Source organism: Poecile atricapillus, chromosome 26 (genome assembly GCF_030490865.1).
Source record: "Poecile atricapillus isolate bPoeAtr1 chromosome 26, bPoeAtr1.hap1, whole genome shotgun sequence".
NCBI lineage: Eukaryota > Metazoa > Chordata > Aves > Passeriformes > Paridae > Poecile > Poecile atricapillus.
The window spans coordinates 6,192,087-6,209,805 of record NC_081274.1 but is presented as its reverse complement, the minus strand read 5'-3'; the positions used below and the strand labels follow the sequence as shown (position 1 = coordinate 6,209,805).

Below are 17,719 nucleotides of genomic sequence, written 5' to 3'. Positions count from 1 at the left end.
TTTGATCTCCCCACTTTGGGATTCTGGGAATCCCCCATCTCTGGGCTGCTGAGGGTCCCATGGGTCCCCCTCTCTGGAGCTGCAGAAAGGGATTGTGGGAACCAAATCAGCTGGGATAGATCACGCCTTGGACCAGGTTCCTGACACAGGGGAAACAAGCCTAAGACCATGGGAGGTGGGATACTGAAACGATGGAAATTAGGATACTACTGGGATCATTCCATAATAGGTCATGTCCCTGGTCCACGTTCGCAAGTGGACCCTTGCCCATCCGCTGGTTTTTGGATGCAGCACCTTGGACCATGTAGTCCCAGTGAACATTAAAATCTATCTTTGGGCACTCCAGCACACCCGTCCCGATTTATTCCACCACACTCCACCTGGCCGAACTGGACAAGACATCTAAACCTCACTATGACACGGGACGCTGAGGGTTCTGAGGTCCCAGGGATCCCTCCTTCCCTGACTCTCTACTCTGGGGTGCTGGGGGTCTTAGGGGTCTCCCCTCTCTGGGGTCCCCATTTTGGTGTCCCAGGGGTTCCCCCTCTCCAGGCTCATCCCTTCTCCAGGCTCCCCTCATTCCTGGCTCTCGGGTTCTCCCGTCTCCAGGCCTCCATTTCGGGCTCCGGGGCTCCTGGGGCTCCACCCTTTTCGATTTCCCCAGTCTCAAGGCTGCTCCTCTCCCCCCTGCTGGTACCGGGCGATCGCCACGTGCCTCCGGGAACCTCCATCCCCCACCCACTGCCGGGGCTCTGCCGGCAGCCACCACCGGGACATCCCCAAAAAAACACCTCCCGGGGTGTTTCCCCACCCAAAGGGGATTTCGGGTCCACTTTGGAGTCCTGCAAGATCCAAGCATCGCTCCGCCCGCCCCGTCCCGAAAAAAAGAAACAGGGACCCCCAAAGATACTTCGGGTAAGCTCCAAATATCCCTCCCCCCTTCAAGAAAGCCCTGCCAGGACCGCCCAAGATATTCGGGGTGACGCTCCCCTTCTCGGTCACCTGCGGGATCTGGGGCCCGATGTTCCCGGCGCGAAGGGGCTGCAGATCCAGAGAGCGACGGACACACGTGGAGCCTCCTCTGCTGTTCCTCTTGCAGTTCCTGCTCCTCCTCTACCCCTCCTCTTCCTCCCGCTCCTCCTCCTCCTCCTTCCCCTCCTCCTCCATCTCTCGGCTGCTGGCGAGGAGCTCTGGGGTGAGCGGAGCGGGGCCGGGAGGCGGTGGGAAAGGGCTGGGAGAGGGGGATGAGGGGAGCTGGGACAGGGGGAGAGGGGTTCTCAAGGAGGGGCTGCCAGTTAAGCCCAGGAGCCCCAAATGCCCTCCGTGTCCTGGCAGCCCCTGGCGGCGCTGTGGGGGCCGGGCCGTGCCCCAGTGCCGGCTCAGGGGGTGCTCCAGGCTGACGTGCTCCACCTGGCAGCTGGAGCTGAGCCCGCATTGCCGGGGGCGGTTTCCAGCAGCACCAGGAGCTGCTGGCTCCAGTCCCCGCTGGGGAGCACGGCAGTGGCCAGCACGTGGCCCGAGAGCTGCTGCTGGCCCTGGGAGCAGCTCAGCTGCATGTGGGCAGGGGAGAAATCCATCAGGGAGCAGAGCAGGCGGCCGGGGCCGGGCTGGGAGCTCGAGGACACCAGCGAGATGGACACGCTGGGATGGGCAGGGGGCTTGGGGACCCCCCAATGCGGATCTTCCTCCCCACAAGCCGCAGGGAATCGCTCCAGGGATTGAGTGCTGCGGGACGGGGAACCACGTTTCTTCCATCCCAACTCCACTTTTACCTCTCCTCTTCCCCCCTTTCTCATTGTTCCCCCAGTCCACAGACCCCTCCCAACTCAATTTTGGTTTCACAGCCCATTCCCCCACTCTTTAAAGGTCCCAGATCTCTTTTTTCCCCCCATTTTTCTGCCCCTTCCGAATCGTTCCCCCAATCCCCAACCCTCCCTCCCTCTGTACTTGGGTTTGGAGTACCAAACTCCCTCCTGCTCAATCCCCCTTTCAATCAATTTGGCAGCTCCTAGCACATTTTTTCTAGGAGGAATTCCAGAAAATCCCTGAGTTATAGGATTTTTAGGGTGTAATTTTGGAGGGGGACAGCTCTGTCTGGCATTTGTTCAACCCACAATCTGCCAGGGAACCACAAAAACATGTCCCATTCCCATCCTTTCCATGTTTGGACTGGTACATGAACTGATTTCTTATTTCCTTTGTAATCTATTTCATCACTTTTATGTTGTCATCTATTTGCAGACAGCATATTGAGTAATTTACTTTTCCACAAACTCTGCTTCCTGCTAATAGATAATCTGACCCCATCCCATGGTGAAATGTTGTGTTCCTCATCCGAGTGGATTGGCTGGTAGGAAGGTCAGGAGCTGGAGCTGTCTGGTTGGGTGTTATTTCAATGACATCCTGTAATCTAATTATGCCATTGAAATGATAAATGGGTTCTCTGGCCCCTGATATGAATTTGTTAGGGTGCCCATGGCCATGCCCATGGTGTTGCAGGATTTGTTCTGGTGGCCGTTCATCTTTTCCCATTTTTGGGTGCTCCCTCCAGCCAGGGCTGCATTAATTGTCAGAATTTCTCTAATTACATCATCACATACTTGGATTCCCAACTGATTTCTCTGAATTTGTGGCAGAAAAGAAACCCCAGTGGTCTGATACACCCTATATAATATAGACAGAGACAGCACATGTTGGAGTGGGGACAGGGATGATTCCCCCCACTTGTTTTAGTGAAGTTTTCACAGCATTCTCCATTTTCTGTTTTTCTTTGCAGCTTAACCAATTTCTGTTGCAGTCAGATACTCTCACTGTGGGCTCTGCCTTTAGCTGTGCAAATTCCATCTGTGCAAGCAGGCAGAGCTTGGGGTGAGGGGCAAAGGGAATCTGCCCAAATCCATCCCCCCCCCCCCCCCCCCCGGCAGAAAGCCCCTGGTCCATTGTTCAAGCTTTGGCCTAGCAGTGTTAATTTGCATTTCAATAAGTCCTCTGCTGGCTGCCTTGAACTAAGCTTCTCTTCCAAGGCAGGCATGGGGTGACTCACATGTTCCCCTGTCTTCCCCTCGCTGCTGCTTTTTTTTTTTTTAAATTCCATTAAATGTTTAAGAGTTAAAGGGTCACCTTTAAATCTCTTCTGGTTTTGCAAAATGCCTAAAGGGGAACACTGAAAAACCCATACCAAAATTTTGCCATCATTAACAGTCACACACAAACATACATGAAAACCCCCCCAAAGTATTAAAGATTTTTGCTACTTCTCCTCCTCGGACTAAAAAAAATTCTCACACTTCTCTCCTTAATCTAACTGACAATATAAAAATAGGATTATTGAGAAAAATTATTTTAATTTTGTCACTGAATCTGTAGGAAGAACAAAAACTCTCCCAACAATAACTTCAGGGTTAGAGAATCAAGCCATTACTTTATTCTGGTCAGGATATGCAACAGAAATAATTTCATACACACATAGCCTGGGTGTGCAGAGAAAATCATTCTATGACACGTGTTTCATGATTTATCCTTAACTTTTTACAGTCTAAAACCCATGGAAATCCATTGGTTTAATGTTCATTGGTTTGAAAGTGTGGAGTTGTTAGGATTTGGTTTCCTGTTGCACCCGGATTTCTGTGCCTGTGATGTGAATTAGGTGGGCACTCCTGGATTTCCTGCTCAGCCTTTTCCAGACCAGGTGTCTCCAGCTGTGCCTGGGGCAGTGTCTGGGGGAGATGTTGGTTGATGTTTGCTGCTGGGTGTTGATGTTTTGTTGATGGTCGTTATCTTGGGGAGAATCTTTTGTGCTATTCCCAGTCTGTTGAGGTGTTAAGCTCGGCTTTGCTGAGTGGTGTGACATCACTTAAAGAAAATTCTTTTATCCTAGGCAAAGGCAAACCAAGCCTGAGTAGAGGAATAAAATAAAAAATAATTTTAAAGTTGGTATTTTTTCCAATAATCGAATCCCAGGCAGGGCCGAGTGTGAGTGTAATTGAGAGGCAGAGTGGAATTGTCCCGGTGCCTTCCCCAGCAGCTGTGGCGAGGGCAGGCACAGAAAGGGCTGAAGCTGCAAGAGTGAGAGCAAGGATTGTCCTGCAGTGGCTGGAGATGGCAAAGGAGGGTGCCCAGGCCGAGGATTTGAGCAGAGGATCTGTGGGCAGGCCCAGGGGCTTCCCCCGCTGGGGAGCCCTGGCTGCTGCTGCGTTGCCTTCAGTGCAGGCTCCATGGGCAGCCTCCCATGGTCCTCCTGCAGCAGGGAAGTCCAAATCTCCAGGGCTTCAGAGCCCTTGAGGTGAGGCTGAGAGGTCCCCCTGTGTTCAGCTGTGCTGGGGCTGTTTCTGTGCTTGGGGACACTTGGAATGGGCCACTCCACTTGGCCACCAGAGCTGCTTCTTTCCACTGCTTCGGCAGGACCCGATGTCCTGGTTGGATGTGTCGTAGTAGAGATGAACAATGACACCTGTTTCTTCCATCATAGCCCAATCTTTATTCCACACAGCTTATATTTACATGGTTAGCAGAAGGCACTGTGCTTAATGCCAGTTGATTAGGAGCTCAGTTCTCTGGTTGGTAATGGTGAGTGTACGTGTCAATTGAAACTTGTCTCTCTAAAAATGTTTACATACTTCTACTGATTCTCATGGGACAGATCCCTTGTTACAACAGGTGCACTTGTTTTTCTCCCCAAGAATAGTTTGTTGTGTTAATGAACTTTTCATTCTCAAGATGTTTATGCATGGGAACTTATCAGGCTAGCAGCTAGCTATACTTAGCCAAAGTAACAAGTCCTAAACCATGATTTTACAAGACCTTTCTTTTGTAAGGTTTTACATGTATATAACAGGGTGTTGAGAAGAGCAAAGTCCAAAGGTTGGTGTGCCTCAAATCTCTCCCAGCCTGGGTCTGGAGCTCTGTCACTTGAATGCAGTCATGGGTTTCTTCCCAGCCCCCTCTCCAGGCTGTTCAAACAGGAGGCTGGGTTAAACCCTTCCCCGTCCTCAATTCTAAATCCTCCTGTGCCACTGAACAAGTTTCATACTGTAATAACCGAGCTCTGCTCATTCATTTGGAGGCTCTTTTGGTGTACAAAGCTCTAAGTTGATGCCAGACATGAACAACAGGAGATCCTCCTGCCATCAGTTTTTGGGCCTCAGTTCCCATTAAAGTCGTGGCTGCACAGTTCTGCAGACAATGAGGCCACTCTGGCCACTGGGTTAAACATTTTAGCATAAGAATTCATTTGGCATGGCCCTGTTTAACATTCACAAACAATTCAAATTCTTTTTCCCAGTCTGGAAGGGCCAAGGCAGGAGCCTCAGTTAATTTGCTTTTTAAAATCTTAAAATTCTATTTTCCTTCTGGTATCCATTCATCCAGTTTCCTGACTGGCAGGATAGGAGCATTATAGGGAGACATTCCTGGCTACAAAAGCCCTGCCTTTAGTAGGGACTCAATAACAGTCTGTGAGCCCTTCCTTCCCTCCCTTGGAACAGGGGATTGCTTTTAGACACCTCTTGTCCTGGTTGCTTCAGGGTAATTTGGAGAGGCTCCATATCTAATTTTCCTTATTTTGCTGGGGCTGCCCACACTTCTGTATTCACTTCAGCCTAGGCTCTGCCAGACATTTGTCAGGGAGTTAAAAAAGCATTAGCTTCTGTTTTACATTTTAGAATATAAATTTGTATTTCCACATTAGCCATCTAATCCCTTCCCAGTACATTACAATCACAATTAGGAGGAAGCAGAAATCCATGCGTTTCAAATCTGTCTCCCACATCTGCTAATAATGGTTGAAGAAAACACACCAGCTCATGTTTCCCACTTATTCACTCAATAATCAAAGACATTTTTGGCATTTTCCCCCCCTTAGATCTAAGATTCAGAATGGATCAAGAGGCCCCTCAGGAATGGCCTCCTCTGGATCCAGAGCCACCCTGGATGTTCCCAAGGGCTGCAGTGTGGTGGGTCCCTGGTGGAATGGGAGCTGTGAGACCGCTAAGAATCCGTGTCCATCAAGGGCTGGACTTGCTCGTGCTGAGGGTGCTCCTGTCTGTGCTTGCAGTGTCCTTGTGCCCTGCAGCTGGAAGGCTGATTCCTTGCCAGGGGCTGTTTGGGTGGGCTGTCCCCTGGCCAGGAGGGCAATGCCTGTGCCAGGTGCTTGTGGCCGAGGGTGTCCCCTGGGTGCTGGGGCCCCCTTGGGCCCTGGGCTTGATCCCTCAGGGGCTGTAGGAACTGTGCCATGGCCTTTGCCTTCAGCTTGGCCTTTTGCTCATCCCTTGCTGCATTCAGCTGCTGAGCCTTTGGGAGCAAGTGCTGCAGGGGCTTCTTGTGGCCCTGCTGGAGCCCCCCTCAGTGCCTGTGGGTGCTCATCCTGTGGCAGGTGCTGAGCTTTCTGCAAAATCCTTCCTTTCTCCAGGGACCCAGCACAAAATGCTTTCAAGATCATCTGGATCCTTGCAGGTCTAATCCCCATTTCTGAGCTGTTCCTTCCTGGTGCTGGCTGTGCTGAGGCTCCCCTCCCCAGCCCGTATCCCAGAGCCGGTCCCTGTCCTGCCGCAGTGTCCAAAGGCGGCCCCCCCGGCGGGCAGGGCCGGCAGCTCCACGGGGCCGGGCAGCGGCCGGGGCGTCCCGCAGCCTCCTGGGGGCCGGGGGCCACTGCCGGCCCTGCCCGGGGGGTGCTGGGGTCAGGCAGCGCCCGGCGCTGAGCCCCGGCTGCCCCACAGCCCCGGCCCGGCCCCACAGCTCCCCACAGGCCCCCAGCCCGTGCTCCCGGTGCCGCAGCTCTGCGCCCGCTCCTGCCGCTCCCAGCTCAGAGAAACCCCCTGAAATCCTGACCTCCTTCTTTTCCTGTCCTGGAAACAGGTGATGTAAAGGATCTGGATCAGTGGGCAAATTTTGAGGATAAGACAGTTCTGTAAAATATCCCAGTCCTCAGTATTTTTCTTTTCCTCCTCTTTGCCATCATCATTTTTCTTACCCCATAGCTTGTTCCTGCTGCTTCTTGCCTTAACCATAGTCCTGCACACTCCCCTTCAGCCAATCCCTTTCCAGCACACCAACATCATCCTGCAGCTCCCAGTTGTCTAAATCCCTTCTCAACTTCCCTCACTGCCCCTGTGGGTGTTCCTGTCCTTAATTACCTCTGGGAGAATGTGCAAACGACCTCAACATGCTCACCTTTTGCATATAAATACAATATTCATGGCTCTGTTAAGTCTTTGTTTTTCTTCTCAAAATTCAGAAATTTAGCAGGAGCTTGACTGAGTAGCAGTTCCTGTCAATTAATAACATTTTCTGAAACTGATGGTTTCTTCTGTCACTTCTGTCTACAAGTCCTTGGTCTTATCTCCAAGCAGGTTCACACCATCTGTTTGTAAAGTCACTTTCATCTCATTCCTTTCAACACGATGGGAAAGACAGGGAAATCCATAAAAACTCACCCAAACTGAGTGAGAGAGGGGGCTGGGTCAGCCCCAAACTGAGCCGGAGGGAAGATGGGGTTTGGGAGGATGGTGGCAAAGGGGTGGGAAAGGATAAGGGATGGGGGGATAGCAGGAAAGGGGTTCATGGGAGGGGTTGTCCTTTTGTTTCCCCATCACTTGATCCCTGGAGGGATTCCCCGGGGCTCTGTGAAGGTATGGATCCGCACTCGGGGGGTGGTCCCTAAATCACCTGGAGTGGTTCCCCTCCACTCAGCAGCTGGTGCTATGGCTATGGGGCAGACGAGTGTGGGAAAGGGGCATCCAGGGTAGGCATAGAGGAGAAGAGGAAGAGGGAGAGAGGAGAAGGAGGAACAGGAATCAGAGCAGAAGCATGAGGTTCCCTCTCAGAAGTTACCAGGGAAGTGAAGCTTGCCCAAATATATCAGGGAGTCCTGTAGTGATTCTTCTGAGAGGAGTGTTTGGAGTTTGCAGATTCCAGAATGGACACCCAAATATCTTTGTGGTCACTGGGAGGGCTTGGTTTCCTGGGGATCTTGCAGGATCCCAAAGCTGAGTTGCAGATCCCCCTTTGGGGGTCCATGTGATGTTCATGAGGTACTGACAGTGGGAGGACATCAGTCTTGGGTACCCCCCAGGTGAGTGGTGGAGGGGTAACGCAAAACCCCTGGGGTGGGAAAAGTGGAGAGGGATGATCCCAGAGCTGGGTGGGACCCAGCAGCCTGAAGGAGGGAGGAGAAGATCCTGGAGTGTGGGGACCCCTGGGATCCCTGGAACCCCAGAGCAGAGAGTCAGAAGAGAAGGGACCACTGGGACACTCAAAACCCCTTGGATCATCTGTAGGCAAGACCCCAGAGAGGGGGAATCCCAGGAGCCACGGGACCCCCATCAGCCCAGAGAAGGAAAGTCAGCAAACCCCAGAGTAGAGAGACAAGAGAGGTGGATCTCCTCCAAGATTATTTTGGAACCTGGTGCTTCACAGACTTTTTTGGACACAAAACCCCTGGAGACTTCCAGAGATGGACCTCTGCAGGAAGAACCCCCAGCCCAAGGCGCTCACACCTTGTTTTTTCCCCCAAACCAGGATTTGTCATTACCAAGTCGTGGCCAGATGGAGGAGGAGGAAAAGCCCCAAGCATCCCACACAAGGAGGGGCTGCAAACCAAGCATAGGAAGCTGCAGGGAGGGAAGACCCACCCTGTGCCAGGATGGTGACCAGAGATCCAGCCAGAGCTCAGAGCTGGGGGAGACGTCTCAGGCTGAGGAGAAGCCCCACAAGTGCTTGGAATGTGGAAAGGGCTTCAGGTACAGCTCCCATCTGAGAGAACACCAGGTGATCCACACTGGGGAAAAGCCCTACGAGTGTGGGGAATGTGGGAAGAGCTTCAGCCGGAGCTCCAACCTCATCAGTCACAGCAAGATCCACACTGGGGAAATGCCCTACACCTGCTTGGAATGTGGGAAGAGCTTCAGGCGGAAGTCCAGTCTGCGGGAACACCAGATGCTCCACACAGGCGAGAGGCCCTACGAGTGTCCCCAGTGTGGGAAGAGGTTTCGGAGGTCCTCCCGTCTCCTCCTGCATCAGCGGATTCACACAGAGGAGAGGCCCTTCTGCTGCCCCGACTGTGGGAAGGGCTTCAAGCAAAACTCCGCTGTCCTCCTGAACTGGTGCCTCCACAATGGGGAGAGGCCCTATGAGTGCCCCAAGTGCAGGAAGAGCTTCGTTCGCTGCTCCAACTCCATCCCCCATGGGAGGATCAGTGTTGGATGATCCCCAGTGACCACTATTGGGCAGAGCCCTGGTGATCCCTCTTCTGGGTGATCCATGTTGAGTGGGGGGAAAGCGTTGAAGAGATTTCTTTCCCTTCTCCTTGTGCTGCTGTGATTTGTTTGGTAATAAATTCACTCCCTGTGCCCAAGCTGAGTCTGTTTTGCCTGTGCCAGCGCTCAGGGCTGGATGTCTACCAGTCCTTCTTTCGACTTCTGGGCCTTTCATGTATTTCCTGTCCCTGTGCAGTTGCAGAGGGCAGGGACAGAGAGGTTTTGGTGGCTCTTGACATCCATGCAGGAGCAACCTAGCCCCAGGGTTCCAAGGGGCTTGTGGGGCTCCCCCATTTGCGGGACATCCCCACTGGAGGAGGGTGTCCCCGCTTTGCTGCTGCCTCAGCCCTCAGGCTGCGCTCAGGCAAGCAGAGAACGCCCTCACCTGGGGCCTCATTTTTGGGCAGACCTGAGCCCCTGGACATCTGGAACCCCATTTTTTGGGGTGTATTGGGTTTACACACGACCTTGTTTTGGTAGTGGGGTGGGTTCGGGGAGAAGATTCTGGAAGTTTCCTCTGTGTCCACCAGAGCCAATCCCTGGTGGCACCAAAGATGGAGGTGCCAGATGCAGAGATTCCCCCCCGCCCCAGCCCCTGGAGGAGCCCCTCCTGGAGCAGGGGGATGCCTGAGGCTGTGACCCCATGGTCACAGGAGCTGCCTGTCCTGGCAGGACTGACCCTGTGGCAGAGTGACCCCCAAGGCTGCAGCAGTGTGAGGGGGCTGCTACCTGTGGGATGGACTCACATCAGAGCCGGGCAGTGCTGGAGATTTGGGTGTCTCTGGGAGTTTTTGTCCCATTTGTCACCCGGAAACATGCTGGGAACAGAAGGGGGTGACACACATGGGTGACTGAGGTCTCTCAGGGGTGACTGCTGGCTCTGGCACAGCCCTGAAATCGTTTGGGAGAGGGCAGAGGCAAAGGGCTCGTCCACTTTGCAGTGTCAGGCGCTTCGCTCCTGGACTTTCCTGCCCGTGCCCACTGCTCCTGGGCCACAGAGAAGGACTCGGTCATGTCCTCTCAAAACCTCCCTGGGAATCACCCCAGAGCCCTCAGCCCTCCTTGTGCCCATCGCTCAGGGCCTCTTGTCCCTCTCAGTGGCTCCCAGGGCTCACCCAGTCCATCTCAGCGTGTGTGGAGCTGCCGCCCATCAGCCAATCAGAGCACGGCCCTCTTGATGACTCATCAGTTGCCAGGCAGCGCCTGAACTGTTGTGGTGTGTGGTTTTTATGGATACGGAGACTTCCAGAGCTGGACCTGGGTAGGAGGCCCCAGCCCAAGGCACTCACCACTTGTTTTTCCCTTAAAACAGGATTTGCCATTCTCAAGCTGTGGCCAGATGGAGAAGGAGGAAAAGCCCTGGAGATCCCACACAAGGAGGGGCTCCAAACCCAGTCCAGGGAGCTGCAAGGATGAAAGACATCACTACGCCAGGACGGCAGCCAGAGATCCAGTTGGAGTTCAGAGCTGGGGGAGAAGTCTCAGGCCTGGTAGAAGCTCAAGTGCTTGGAATGTGGGAAGAGCTTCAGTTACAGCTCCAACCTGATCCGGCACCAGAGGATCCACACTGGGGAAAAGCCCTACAAGTGTGGGCAATGTGGGAAGAACTTCAGGTGGAGCTATGAGTGTCCCAAATGTGGGAAGAAATTTCAGATCAGCTTCTCTCCTGGTACATCAGCAGATTCACACAGAGGAGGGGCCCTTCGACTGCAGGAAGGGCTTCAAGTGAAATGCCCACCTTGTCAGGCACTGGTGCATCCACACAGGGGAGAGGCCCTATGAGTGTCCCAAGTGTGGGAAGAGCTGCTCACAGAAGCCTCACTTGGCCAAACATCAATGGAGGCACCAGTAAGGGAAGCCCTGCGAGTGCCCCAAGTGCAGGAAGAGCTTCGTGCACTGCTCCAGCTCCATCCCCCATGGGAGGATCGGCATTGAATGATCCATAGTGACCCCCATGGGGCTGAGCCCTGGTGATCCGTGTTGGGAAGACACCTGACTCGTGGTCTTCTCGTCTTCCTGGCTCCCCGTGGGCACCGAGATGAACACAGGGGCAGGAGGATTCCTGCTCCTATTCCTGTTCCTGCTCCTCCTCTTCCTCCCACTTCTCCTCCTCCTCCCGCTCATCCAATTTTCGAATCCCACCTCCTTCTACTCTTCTTTCCAGCCCTTCTCCTGCTCCTTCCTCTGCCCGCCTCCTCCTCCTCCATCCCTTCTGCTTCCTCTGGGTCTAGCCCCCACCCTTGCCCCCGCCTTCTCCCAGTTCCTATGCATCCCGTGGGAGGAGCTAGTTTGAAGCCAGGGCAGGTCTGGCTGAGGCAGTGCTGGGCTCTTGACCCAGCGTGGGTGCCCACCACGCGCCCCCTGCCCAAATTACCCTGGCAGCTTGAGGGTCCCAGCGCCTTTTGGGGTTCGCTGGGTGCCGCGTTGGGGTTCAGGTGCCTCGTGAGGCCATCCCCAGAGCGAGGTGACACAGGGGGCAGACATGGGGGTCCACATTCCCGATCCATCCCATGCCCCGTTCGGTCCCCCCAATCTCAAACCCCCCACAGGATCCCCCCCAAGTCTGTCCACACTGCCCCCCAATAAACGGGACAGGGGTGAACTGGGAAGCTTTATTGGGAACACTGAGAGGGCCAGGCAGGGACAGTGACAGCGGGGCTGGGGGCCACATGACGCCCCCAAAATCAGCGCAGGGTCGGAGCGGGGGGTCCCGGCCAGGCCTGAGGCCACAGGGAGGGGCTGCGGCAGCCGGCTGAGGAGCTCTGTGGGCAGAGAAAATGGGGTAACACGAGGCTGGGGAGCCCTGGGAGAGCATACACACTCCAGGGAAGGGAGGACACAAGCCCTGGACACCTTCTCCTTTCTTGCACAGGTAGAAGCCGAAGCCCCCAATCCCCATCAACATCTTGCTGCAGGTGGCATCTGATAACATCTCTGGGGCGTCTGCAGGGGTCAGGATCCCCAAAAATCTCTCACAGACACCCCAAGCCGCTCCAAGCCCCCTCCCAATTACCTCCAGCCCATCCAGGACTGCCTGAAACCTCCTCGCAGTCCCTTCCCAGCCTCCCCATGACCCACCAAAGCCTCTTGAATCCCTCTCAGGATTCCACAGCGCCCTCCCAGTTGCCCCCCACTGCCCCAAGACCCCCAAACCCTCTCCCAGTCCTTTCCCAGCCCCACCAGGACTCACCAAGATCCCTCTCAGTCTCTTTCCAGCACAACCAACCTCATTCCAGCCCTCACTTTGATATATGGAAAGAAAACTCTATAACCCACAGAGTAAGTTATAAGACTAGGTATGTATTTATTCAGTCCTGAGGTACATGAGCAGTAGCTCCTCCAAAAACATGCACACCCTGGAGACTTGCCCCTCTCTTTTTATTCTATACAAACCAGGGTTACACCTAATACATATTAATTTCCTAACCCCGCCTGTCCCCACTTCATATTAAAATTACCTCCACACCTCTTTGAGGCTGCGCACTGCTACTTGTTGGTCACTGGGGGTCGTCTTGGGGTCTTTGGGATGAAGTCAGTGATCTTCCTCTCAGTCGAACTTTTCACCTTGTCTCCTTGCACATGCTCCTTTTAGTCCTTTGACCATCTTTTGGACTTTGATACCATTTCTCCTGGCTTAGGGGTCCAGAAAATTCCCTTATCCTGTAGTGCCTTTGTCTCTGCATCCTGTTTGCACATTCTAGCTCCTTATCTTATGTTGTAGTCTCGCTCTCTTCCTACTCTTGTGGGAGCAGTAAGTATTTCATATGGTTTTGGGGGCCCTCTTCTTTTAGTCGAATCATTTACTTATACTTGATTCCTAATTTTTAATTTCTCTGTTTCAGTGGGAGAATCATCCCTCTACCCACTCCAACATGTGCTGGCATTGTCTATGTTATATAGGGTGTTTTAGACCAGTGGCATTTATTTCCTACCACAAGTTCAGGGAAATCAGTTGGGAATCCAAGTATGTGATGATTTAATTAGAGAAAAGCCAAAAATTGATGCAGCCCTGGCTTCTGAGAGCCAAAAAATTGGGAAAAGATGAACAGCCATCAGAACATATCCTGCAACACCATGGACCAGCCCCAGGGAACCCTGATGAATTCATAGCAGGAGCCAGAGAATCCATTTATCATTTCACTGGCATAATTAGATTACAGGATGTCCTCAAAATAACACCCAACCAGACAGCTCCAGCTCCTGACCTTCTTCCCGACCAATCTACTCAGATGAGGAATGCAACATTTCACCATGGGATGGGATCAGATTATCTTTTAGCAGGAAAAGGAGGCAGTTTGTGGAAACTTAAATGACTCAAACTGCTGTTGGCAAAAATATGAGAACAGAAAAGTGGTAAAATACATAACAAAAAAAAAATAAGAAAGCAGCTCACGTATCAGTCCAAACATGGAAAGCATGGGAATGGGACACATTTCCATGTTTCTGTTATAGATACATTATTGGATTTTTGCAAATATTAAAATGAATCTTATATGTATAATTTTGGAAAACTTTCCTGTATTAATATAATTTTATTTCTCCTACTGATGAAACTTAAAAATAGTGGTGTAATACAGATATATTTTTTTAAGCTGTAGTATACAATTAAAATAAAGACTGTATTTGTTCATATAACCCAGAAAATGAAAATATAATCAGAACCCCCTCCCCACATTCCTAAATTATCTTATCCAGATGAAGAAAGCAGTGACAAGAGCTCCAAGGGAAAAATTTACTGCATCTCTGTTACCAGAGAGTGTAAGACTCAATAGAGCCAAGAAGCTTATCTGTTGGGGAGGGGGAAGTTGAAACTGAATAAAAGAACATCTAAAACTTAAGAGAAATGTTTGAATCATGCATAAGAATCTAAGAATATGCAAGAGACTAGGGTTTTAAAGGGACAATCCTTTGTGTGCTGTTGCTTAAATGCAGAAACACTGGGGCACATTTGTTCATTTTGCATTGTTTGTCTCCTAATCTCCTTTTTCTAAAACTTTTAAAATTACACCAAAAAGGTGATTTTCCCACCTTTTTGGCGAGGTTTTCACAGTTCCCTGGCAGACCATGAGTTAAACAAATGCTATTTCTCTTCTCATGTACTACAGCAACTCTCATCTTTTTACCATGCACCACACCTTGCTGAGTGCAGCTCATTCAGCAGCTGAGCAAGGGGATGCAGGTAGCAGCCAGGCCTCCTGAGCCACAAACGGCTACAAAAGGACAGAGAATGAGGGCACTGAGAGCAATCCTAAAACTAAAGAAGACCTAGGAAAAGAGGCTGAGTCAATGGTAATTAAAGTTTGCAAAGACTGGGAAAATTAGAAGAAGAGAGATTGAACAGAATAAGATTAATATGTCCTTACAAATAGATGCTGTGAATCTACTTGGAGATAGGGCCGGGACTTGTATATAAGAAAGCAGTGAGAGAAATCATCAGTTACATAAAATGTTACTAATTGATAAGGACTGCTGCTCAGACCAAGTCCTGCTACATTCCTGAACTTCCAGAAGAACAAAGACTTCACAGAGCCAGGAATATCGGATGTTATACAAAAAGGACATGCAGCAGGCGGATCGGGAAGGCTGAACCTTCCAAGCACCTCCGCCAGTGTTGGGCAAAGGGACAGGGACATGCGGCCGGGAAAATCAGGACAAAAACGAGGCCGCGTCCTCCAACAACCGGAGAGAGCGCATGGCAAATGCCCCATGGCCTCTCCCTTTGGGCAGCAATAAAGTCACTTGCACACCACTCCTCTGGCTCCTTGGGCCACACAAACCTCTGGCGCCGGGAATTTTCCCGCCCAGCCCCGGGCACAGCGCAGCCACCTCCGGCCTCCCGACACGAAGCGGGACGAGCCAGCGCTGCTCCGCCACCGCCTCCTGCCGAGGCCCCAGCGGCAAGGAGACCGCGGGCAGCCGCTCCCGCAGCGCCCTCAGCCCAGGGCCAACACGGGCCGGCCACGGCACAAGCCACCCGCCACAGCCCCCTGCCGCCCCCTCCCGGGCCCGCAGCGAGCCCCGAGCCCCCGCAGAACCGAGCGCGGCTCCCACCTGCGATGGCCGGGGCCGCCTCCGAGCTCCGCCGCCGCCTCACCGGGCTCCGGCCGCTGCTGCCGCCGCTGCCGGGCCCGCACAGACGCTCCGGCAATGGCGGCTCTCCTGCCCCACGGCCGCCCTGGGGGCGCCAGCGGGGCCGGGCTTGTCCCCGCTCTGCCCAATCAGCGCGCGCCAGAACCACGAGTGACGGCAGAAGCAGCCAATCGCAGCCAGTGGCGGGCTCTGCACACGGCACAGCCCCGCCCCGCGCTCTCAGGGCCCGCCCCGGGCTGCGTGAGGGGAAAGGCGGGGATGGGGAACAGCCCCGGAACGGGCCCGGTCCGCGCCGCCATTGAGCTCCCAACACAAACAAAGTTCTCCGCAGCTCCCGGCCCGCCTTGCCCAGTCCCTGGTCTTGAGGGTCTCCGGCTCAGCGGGAAGTCCTTCAGGCTCACTTGTCCTACCCCTTAATTAGGAGCATCAGTTCATCGCTTTGAATTCTCCGCAGAAACAGAAAACTGTCCCAAATCCCTGTGGAAGAATAGGGGAGGAGAAAGATTTTTGGCAGAAAACATCAGAAACATAGAGCAGGGTCATGAGAAGTATATGAAGACCTTTAAAACCAGTTTTACCCCACCCCTCCCTCCTTCCAGCTCTGCCTCCTGCACCGGCAGTGCAGGAACACAGGGAATGGAGCCATGGTCACTTCATCCCCCAGGGCTTTTCCCGTTGCTCAGGGACAGGAGTCGTTCCCCTGCTGCACCCTGGGGTCCCTCCCACTGGAGACTTCTCCAGGAACTTCTCCAACCTGAGTTCATCCCATGGGGAACAGCCCCCTCACAGTGCTGCAGCGTGGGTCACTCTGCCACGGGGTCAGTCCTTCCAGGACAGGCAGCACCAGCTCCTCTGTCCACAGGTGTCACAGCCTCATCTCAGGCATTGCCCTGCTCCACCATGGGCTTCTCCAGGGGCTGTGGGTGGATCTCCATCCCTGTGAATCTCTGCATCCAATACCTCCATTTTTGGAGCCACCAGGGACTGGATCTGCTGGATACAGAGGAAACTTCGCAAACCTTCTCTAAGAACCTAGTCCTGTAGAAAACCCAACTACCAAAATGAGGCTGTGCAAACCCAATACAGAGGAAACAACAGGCACCCAGATATCCAGCAGCTCTGGTACACCCCAAAATGGGTATCCAGATGTCCAGGGGCTCAGGTGTGCCCAAAAATGAGGCCCCAGGTGAGGGCGTTCTCTGCTTGGTTGAGCCCTGGGCTGCGGCTGCACCAAGTGGGGACACCCTCCTCCAGCAGGGATGTCCCGCAAATGGGGGAGCCCCACAAAGCCCTCAGGACCCCCGGGGCTGGGCTGGCCTTGCGTGGATGATGGGAGCCACCAAAAACTCTCTGTCCCTGCCCTCTGCAACTGCACAGGGACATGAACTACAAGGAGAGGCCCAGGAGCCGGGAGAAGGATGGGGAGGGATCCTGGTTCCAGCATTGACACGAGCACAACAGACCCAGCCTGGGCACAGGGAGTGAATTTATTCACAGCAGGACCAAAGGAGAAAGGAGAGAAATCTCTCCAACATCTTCCCCCCCACCCAACAGGGATATGGGGGATGGGGTCTGCAATGAGACAGCCACACTTGGGATGAAGAGCTTGGGGTGATCTGGTTACTGATGAGGTTTTGGGGCACCTTCCAGTTCTGAGGGATGAGTAACTGGGAGATGGGAGGCACCTGGGTCTGACAATGGAGTGGGGCCCCACATGGAAGGACCTGAGGAGCCCATATTAGGGAAGATCCTGCTGCTTTCTATCAGTTTTGGGGAGTTATAAATGGCTTTGCGGGGTTTCCCGGTAAGTTCAGGGTGTGGAGGTGACTCTTTCTTGGGAGAATCCTTAATGCTTTTTGCCAATTTTGGGGGTTCTGATGCCGCCTGCCCACGCTTCAAACTGGACTCGACTAGTGCTCTCAGCTCTTCATGGGGTGGGACCGCAGCCCCCCTCCCCGCCCCAGCCCAGCGCGACTGCTTTGGGGCTGGCGGCCCCTGCCAGGCACTGGGGATGGGGTGTGTGGGGGAGCTGGGGCTGTACTGGTGGTACTGGTGGTGCTGGGAGCTCACCTGTCGGGGGGCCAGTGGGATGTGGGTGAACATGTGTGCTCCCTCCAGGGACCCCCAGCCTGGTGTCACCCCCTTTTCTCTGCCCACAGAGCTCCTGAGCCGGCAGGGGCAGCAGCCCCTCCCCGTGGCCTCAGGCCCAGCCAGGACCCCCCGCTCCATCACCTGCTGATTTTGGGGTGGTCATGTGCCCATCCCAGCCCCGCTGTCACTCTGCCCATGCCCGCTGCTCACAGTATTCCCAATAAAGCTTCCTGTTCACCCCGGTCCCGTTTATTGGGGGGCAGTGGGGAGGGAGTTGGGGGACGCTG

General features: G+C 53.6%; 1 protein-coding gene across 2 annotated transcripts in view; it reads right to left on the bottom strand.

Annotated features, from left to right (window-relative positions):
* The window catches only part of LOC131588589 (zinc finger protein 239-like), a 59,698-nt gene that overhangs the window by 5,743 nt on the left and 36,236 nt on the right, over window positions 1-17,719 (bottom strand). The window contains exon 2 of one of the 2 annotated variants that reach the window (XR_009279614.1): window positions 3,402-3,894. The exons of the other annotated variant lie outside the window; for it this stretch is intronic. The gene's annotated coding sequence lies outside the window, so the exon portion shown is untranslated. Of the gene's footprint in view, window positions 1-3,401; window positions 3,895-17,719 lie in introns of those variants that run through there. 2 annotated transcript variants of the gene reach the window in all.